Below are 6,951 nucleotides of genomic sequence, written 5' to 3'. Positions count from 1 at the left end.
TGTCTCGTTTAAAATAATGAGTTGGTAATAAATTAAATAAAAAGACGTGTCTCATTATTTAACACGATAAGAAGTTATACGATTTAAATTAATAGAAAATAGATAAATAAAAAGACGTGTTCTCTCGTTTAAATTAATGAATTGGTAATAAATTATATGCAGAAAAGTTTGAAAAATTACAATGGAAAAATGGTAAATAAAAAAATGTGTATTTTCATTAAAGACAAATCTTTTTATTTAAGACGGTGATAAATTATACACAAATAAATTAAAAAAATTACCCCTAATACCAAAAATGATAATGAAAAGACACGATTTTTCGTTAGCCTATACATAAGTAAATTAGAGAATAATCACAAAAAAAGTAAGTTATTCCCCGTAGGTGACATGAACTGTTATGGAAAAATATAATATGATAAAAATAAAATAAGACATGAAAACTAATTAATTTTTTTAACTAAATTAAATACGGAAAAGGATCAAAACTACCCTTAAACTATCCGAAATAGCTTAAATATACCCTTAAATTATATTTCAGCTCAAAAATATCCTTTCCATCAAACTATTGGACCACACCTACCTTCCTGTTAACGGAAGTATCCATGTGTGTTAAATGTCATATGGACGCCATGCACGCCAAACACACCCCACTGACACATAGACGAATTAAATCTTAATTTCACTCATTCCCCCTTATACTCTAAAAAGGTGTCTCCGGCAGATTTGGAGAATTGAACAATCGCCACATCTGGTGCAACTTCGATAACTTCAGCCAGTACTGACAATTTCCCTTTTCGCCCATTTGATGTTCCTTGCATCTTCACCTTGAATTCCTTAGCAAATACAATATGAAAATTCACCTTCTTGGCTAAAGATTCCAGTTTTGACATGATCGTTTCGATGTGAATAGAGAACCGGACTTCCTCTTACCTTCAAAAAGGCTTGATAAATCGAACCCTGAAGACATTGCTGATATGAATTCAAATGCATTGTAAAAAGGTGGAGCTGATTTTGATCTATTTCACAAACTTGGTTCTTTGCTTTCCTGTTTTTGATCAGTGTTGTTTTCTTCGATTGAAGAAAAAGAAGACGATCGACTAAATTCTTTGATAAACCAAGAGATCTTTGTTACAGCAGAAATTGTAATTCTTTTTTCTGGATCAGCGACAAGAAGCTTTGAAATCAGTTTCTTGGCTTCAGGGGAAAACCAGGGAGGAAATTCATATTCACCTTTGAAGACTTTTCGAATTCGATACATCTTCATCAAATTCTCGTGTTTAAATGGTAGTTGGGTGTGTTTGGCGATTACGTGTGACGTTGATGTGGCATTTAACACACATGAATACTTCTCTAAATTGGAAGGGTAGGTGTGACCCGTTTGATGAAAAAGGTATTTTTGAGTCGAAATATAGTTAATGAATATTTAAAAATTAAAATATACTAAAATTAAGTTGCCGACTAACTTTTTTAACATAAATCAAATTTTACTGAAAATCCTTTTTGTATAAACATAAAAATAAAAAATAAAAGAAATCAGTCAATGTTTAAAGAAAGATAATAACAAATTAGGAAAAATTTTTTATAAGAAATTTCTTATTGTTTAAGTCGGTGGAGTATAAATAGAGACAGAAAAATTAGGAATCAATTATGGAAAAGAGAAATAATTTCAATAGGAAACTACCAATTTTCATAGCTTTAGAAATCCTTTCCTAAAAGGTATCTGCTTTTTAAAGCTTATAAATATAAAATATATTTACCCCAAATTCTAAATCTCAAAGCAAAATATACAGAACAGGAGAGAAAAAAAAACACGAGTAAATTTAGTATAATGGGTACAGGGAAGAAAAAAATAGAGATCGAGAAAATCATGAAGGAAACTTCTAGAATGGTCACATTCTCAAAAAGACGTAAAGGGCTTTTTAAAAAAGCTAAAGAACTTGAATCCATGACGGGTTCTCGTGTTGCTTCGGTTGTTTTTTCACCAACCGGAAGGCCTTATACTTGTGGAGACGTTAATTCCGCTATAAAACAACATTTTTCTACGGAATTATTAACTTCAGATTGTGGAGACATTAATTTCGCTATAAAACCGCATTTTGCCAGTACTAGATGTATGGAATTATTAACTTCAGGACTGAATTCTCATGATTCCGATGATGTTGTTTTTGATGTATCTTTGGGATCAAAATCATCATCAACCCCGAAGAGGAATGGTCTCCGCTGTTGGGTGGAGGGTATAGATGTTGAACAATATCAAAATTTGAATCAACTCTTAATGTTGAAGCAACAGTTGGAAGGAACGAGAGAAAAGATTGCTTCCATTGAAGAGCTTGAATCGTTTGAAGCTTTGTTTGTTTAAACCTTTTTAACTTATTTTATTTATATACTTGTACTGTATTTATTATCTTTTGGTGATATATATTAATTATATATTTATTTTTTAGTATAATCAATTATTTTTGTTTCTTTTTAAAGTTTTAATGATTCCTAGAGTTATTGAGTTTAATGGAAAATTTGGAAACGTAAGCTTCACACAGGCAATGAACACACTTTAGTACCAATTATATAACTCGTTATGATAATGATACTGAGATGTTACGATAACAATTAAACTTCAAATATTTAGTTTTTTTCTAGAGAAAAAATGGATTTAACAATTAAACTTCAAAGAGAAAAAATAGATTTCGATCATCAAAGATTTGGCCTTTTTCTTGAGAAAGATTGGATTTTGATCATTGGGTTCTATTGGATTTTGATCATTGGGTTCTTTTGAACTTCAAAGATTTGGTCTTTTTCTAGAGAAAAATTGGATTTTGATCATCTGGGTTCTTTTAAACTCAAAGATTTGATGCCTTTTTCTTGATTTGACACCTTGAGAAAGATTAGATTTTGATCATTTGGGGTTCTTTTAATTTAAACGCAAAGATTTAGCCTGGGGTTCTTTTAAACGCAAAGATTTGGCCTAGAGAAAGATTGGATTTTGATTATTTTGAGTTCTTTTAAACTCAAAAATTTGGTCTTTTCTTGAGAAAGATTGAATTTTGATTATCTGGGACTCTTTAATTTTTTGTCACAAGTTTGTGAAATTTTTGAGGAAAAAGGCCATTGTTTTATGTCTTCCTTTGGGGCTTGAGCAATGTTTATTTCGTCTTCCTTTGGGGCTTGAGCAATGTTTATTTCTACTGAAGATGTAGCAGAAGAAAAATATAATCGTAGAATCTTCTGCTAGCCCAAAATCGTTAACTAAAATCGGAAGACTCAACTAAAAAAGAGAAATCTAGAAGGGATAAAGAGTATTTTGGATAAAAGAACTTTGTTAGAGAAGAAGACTATTTGATTTGGGTTGTTCTTGGTTAGTTGCAAATGCCTAATGTCACCCCTATTTATACTTGTATAGGGTTGCTTTTAGAAATTATTCTAGATACTTCTACAAGAAAAATCGAGATAGCTTTATCTTCTAACTATCTAACAAGAATTTAGATATTTCTATAATTCAATATAAATATCTACTTCTCTAGAACATCTACACAATTCTTAGATACATCAAGTACTTAAGGTATTATTCTACGTAACTCTAGAAAGTTCTACTAATTATCTAGGATTATTTGTACCTCCAAAAAATCATCTTTATTTTTCACACTCATTGCCTTTGGAAAATGGGAAAGCTTTGGAGAATTCTTCTCCAATAGGATCAAATCCAGATTCCAATGATGATGAGTCTTCCCAACAGATTCCTTCAGCTTTCACAGATGTCAATTTGATTCAAGAAGATGAAAAGTTTCAACTTGAGCTGAGGATTTTGAATTTAGAAGGTGTTTTTTCTTGGGATTTGTCTGTCATTTGACTGAGATTTAAAATTTTCATGATTTGAACTTTCTTTTGTTTTTCTGTTATGGTTTTGCAGGTGAAATAGCTAGTGTGAGGCATAAAGAGAGATCTTTGGATGATAAAAGAAGAGAAGCATTGAATAAGATACTAGACTTTAAAGGTGATTTCTTGTTTGGATATTTACTTTATTCTAAATTGAATACATTTTTTTTTCTTTCCTTCATTTATGTGTTCTGAATGAGAGACATTAATATTTCCAAATGTAGGTTGCATTCGGGTGTTTTCCCGAGTTAGACCATTTTTACCAACAGATAAACAGAGAACTCATCAGCCGATTTCTGTTGAATCAGGAGAAGATTGTAGTAAGATCTGGTGGAAGCAGGAAATAATTTGAATTTAACAAGGTTTTCCCTCAGGAATCACTCCAAGGCTGGTAAAATATTTATGTGCTAAAAGTTGATTAGTCTTATTTCCAAAGAAATTTAGTTAATGCATTTGTTATGCTTGAATATTCTGCAGAAGATGTTATGTTTTTGCTGAGGTTGAGCTAAGGGTGGCAACGGAACCGGGAGGTACCGGTACCGGTCCGTTACCGGTTCCGGATAGTACCGGTTCGATCCGGTATTGTACCGGTCCGGGAGGAGTAACGGGACGGAAACCGGGATTTACCGGTCCGTCCCGGTCCGGTTAGTCCTGGTTTCGGTTCGTTCAGTTTTTTTTTTTTAATCGTAAATTTTAAATTATAGCCGTTGAGAGCAGTTGGGCAACGGGTTTTGGGCCCCACCAACGGCTCTTTCACCCCCATAACTCCCCTTTACACCTCCCTATCCCCAAACTTTTTTTAATACCCAACCTTCTTAAAACTACATTTTCATCCTTTTTTTTAACTATAAATACCCCCAATCTTTCATTCTTTTCACTCACAAAAATATCTTCTACTCTCTCTACTCTCTAAATTCTCTTATTCTACGTTAAAATTACGAATTTTGATCTTTGAAAATTGGAGCTTCAAAATTCAACTTTCAATTTTTTGGCTTCCGGTCATACACGTCTACTTTTTTAAGTAGACGTTTAGTACATTCGTTCCAACTCACTTTTCATTTAGTTATACATTTGTTTGTATTTAATTATTTATTTTGTGAGTAATTAGTCTCTAGTATCTACTTATTTAGTTATTTATTTGTTTAAAATTTTGCATTACATTTTCGTATTATATATAATTTACTCACTTTTTATATTTGAATATGGATTTCGGAAAAAACATTATTGAAAAGGGTAAAACAACCATAGTTAATTCGTTCACTAATTTATCTAGCTCAAAATCCAAGAAAAATAAAAAAACCGGTAGTACTTCTCAATCTAAAACTAAAAAAACTTCTCAATTAAGAATAAATACAGATGATTATACGCATGTTATTACCTGAAGATGATGAACATGATGATGTTAATGCTTATGTTGATAGTTTTGATAATAATGTTGATGAATATGATGATGATGATGAAACTGAGCCACCGTCGGCTACTAGTCCCACTCCCACTCCCTCTTCCCCGGCTCCCGCTCCCTTTCGTTGTCCTGCTCCCGTTCCCCCGTGCATCCTAGGACTAAGGTAGAACGCGCTAAAAAATCAGTTGTGTGGCAATTTATGACTCAGAATGAAGATAAAACACAAGCTATTTGTAATAAATGTAAATATAGAATGAATCATAAAACTGTAGGAAAACAGGGTGGGACGGGACATTTGAGTAATCATTTAATGTCATGTTGTAAAAATGAATTTTTGCATGCTAAAGCTGTAGCCGAAGCTAAAAAAAATGGTACCACACTTCCTGAAAATGTAGGAGTAGATGGCTCTAATATGGTCCAAACACAATTAAATCCTTCTAATGTTTTCGGTTCTAGTATACAACGTTCATATAGTAGAGAAAAAGATCTTGAAGAATTAGCTAAAATGATTGTTGTTATGGGTTTGCCATTTAGTTTTGCTGAAAATCCCGGTTTTATTCATTATATTCAAATTGTGTATAATCCACATTTTAAAGGTTTTACTAGAAATACAATTAAAAAGGCTATCTTTGATTATCAAGCTCAACATTTTCAATATCTTTGTTGTTTATTTTATTATAACCATTGTAAAATAGCTATTACTTCTGATATGGGTCGTAGTGTAAATGGTAATGATTATTTCACAATTACTGCGCATTGGATTGATGAAAATTGGACTTTGCAAAAAAGAATTTTAGGTTATAAATGTTGTGAAATGCATAAAACCGGTAGTTATATAGCTTAAACAATTATAGATGTTTTGCAAAACTATGGAATTTGTGATAAAATAAGTAGTGTCACATTAGATAATGCTTCTAATAATAGTAATGCTGTTGAATTACTAAAACCGTCTCTTTGCCCTATTTATATTGATGGTTTTCATATTAGGTGTGCTGCACACATATATAATTTGATTGTTAGAGATGGTATAGCAATGTATGATGATGGTTGCACAAAAGTTGAAACTGCATGTCATTTTATTTTTAAATGTCAAGTTAAGTCTAGACGTAGAGATTTTGAAAATCGTTGTCGTGAATTTAATCTTCCACCTACAAAAATTCCAAAATCCGTGTGTACTAGATGAAATTCTTTATTTGAAATGTTTGAAGTTGCTTATGAATATAAGAAACTTTTACAAATGGTTTGGAATGCTCATAATTCAAATATGACATATAGACTTGATGATAATGATTGTAATGACATAAAAGAACTAATAGAATTCTTAAAAGTTTTTTATTTAACTACAAAAAAAATATCTGCACTTTATTATCCAACCATTTGCTCTGTTTTACCTAATATTTGTGTTATTTCTAATAAATTTTATAAATTAAAAAATAAACCAAGATTTGAAGAATCTGTTAAGAAAATGATTGAAAAATTTTAAAAATATTTTATTCCTATTTCTCAAATTTATTTAACTGTTTGTTTGTTAAATCCACATTACAAAGATGAAGGTGCATCACGAATGGTTGATAAAATATATTTTAATTTGGGTATTGATAGTGAAGATGATGAAACACCTAGTTGTCAAGATGTTAAAGATAGTATAAAAATTGAAGCTAGAAAATTGTACGACTTGT

At 31.2% G+C, this 6,951-nt stretch overlaps 1 pseudogene; it reads left to right on the top strand.

Annotated features, from left to right (window-relative positions):
* The first annotated feature begins 1,828 nt into the window (after positions 1-1,828).
* Positions 1,829-6,951, top strand: part of LOC102593890 (uncharacterized) — an 8,292-nt pseudogene continuing 3,169 nt past the window's right edge.

The sequence above is a fragment of the Solanum tuberosum genome, unplaced genomic scaffold (genome assembly GCF_000226075.1).
Source record: "Solanum tuberosum cultivar DM 1-3 516 R44 unplaced genomic scaffold, SolTub_3.0 scf00092, whole genome shotgun sequence".
Classification (NCBI taxonomy): Eukaryota; Viridiplantae; Streptophyta; class Magnoliopsida; order Solanales; family Solanaceae; genus Solanum; species Solanum tuberosum.
This window is presented reverse-complemented; position numbering and strand designations above follow the sequence as displayed.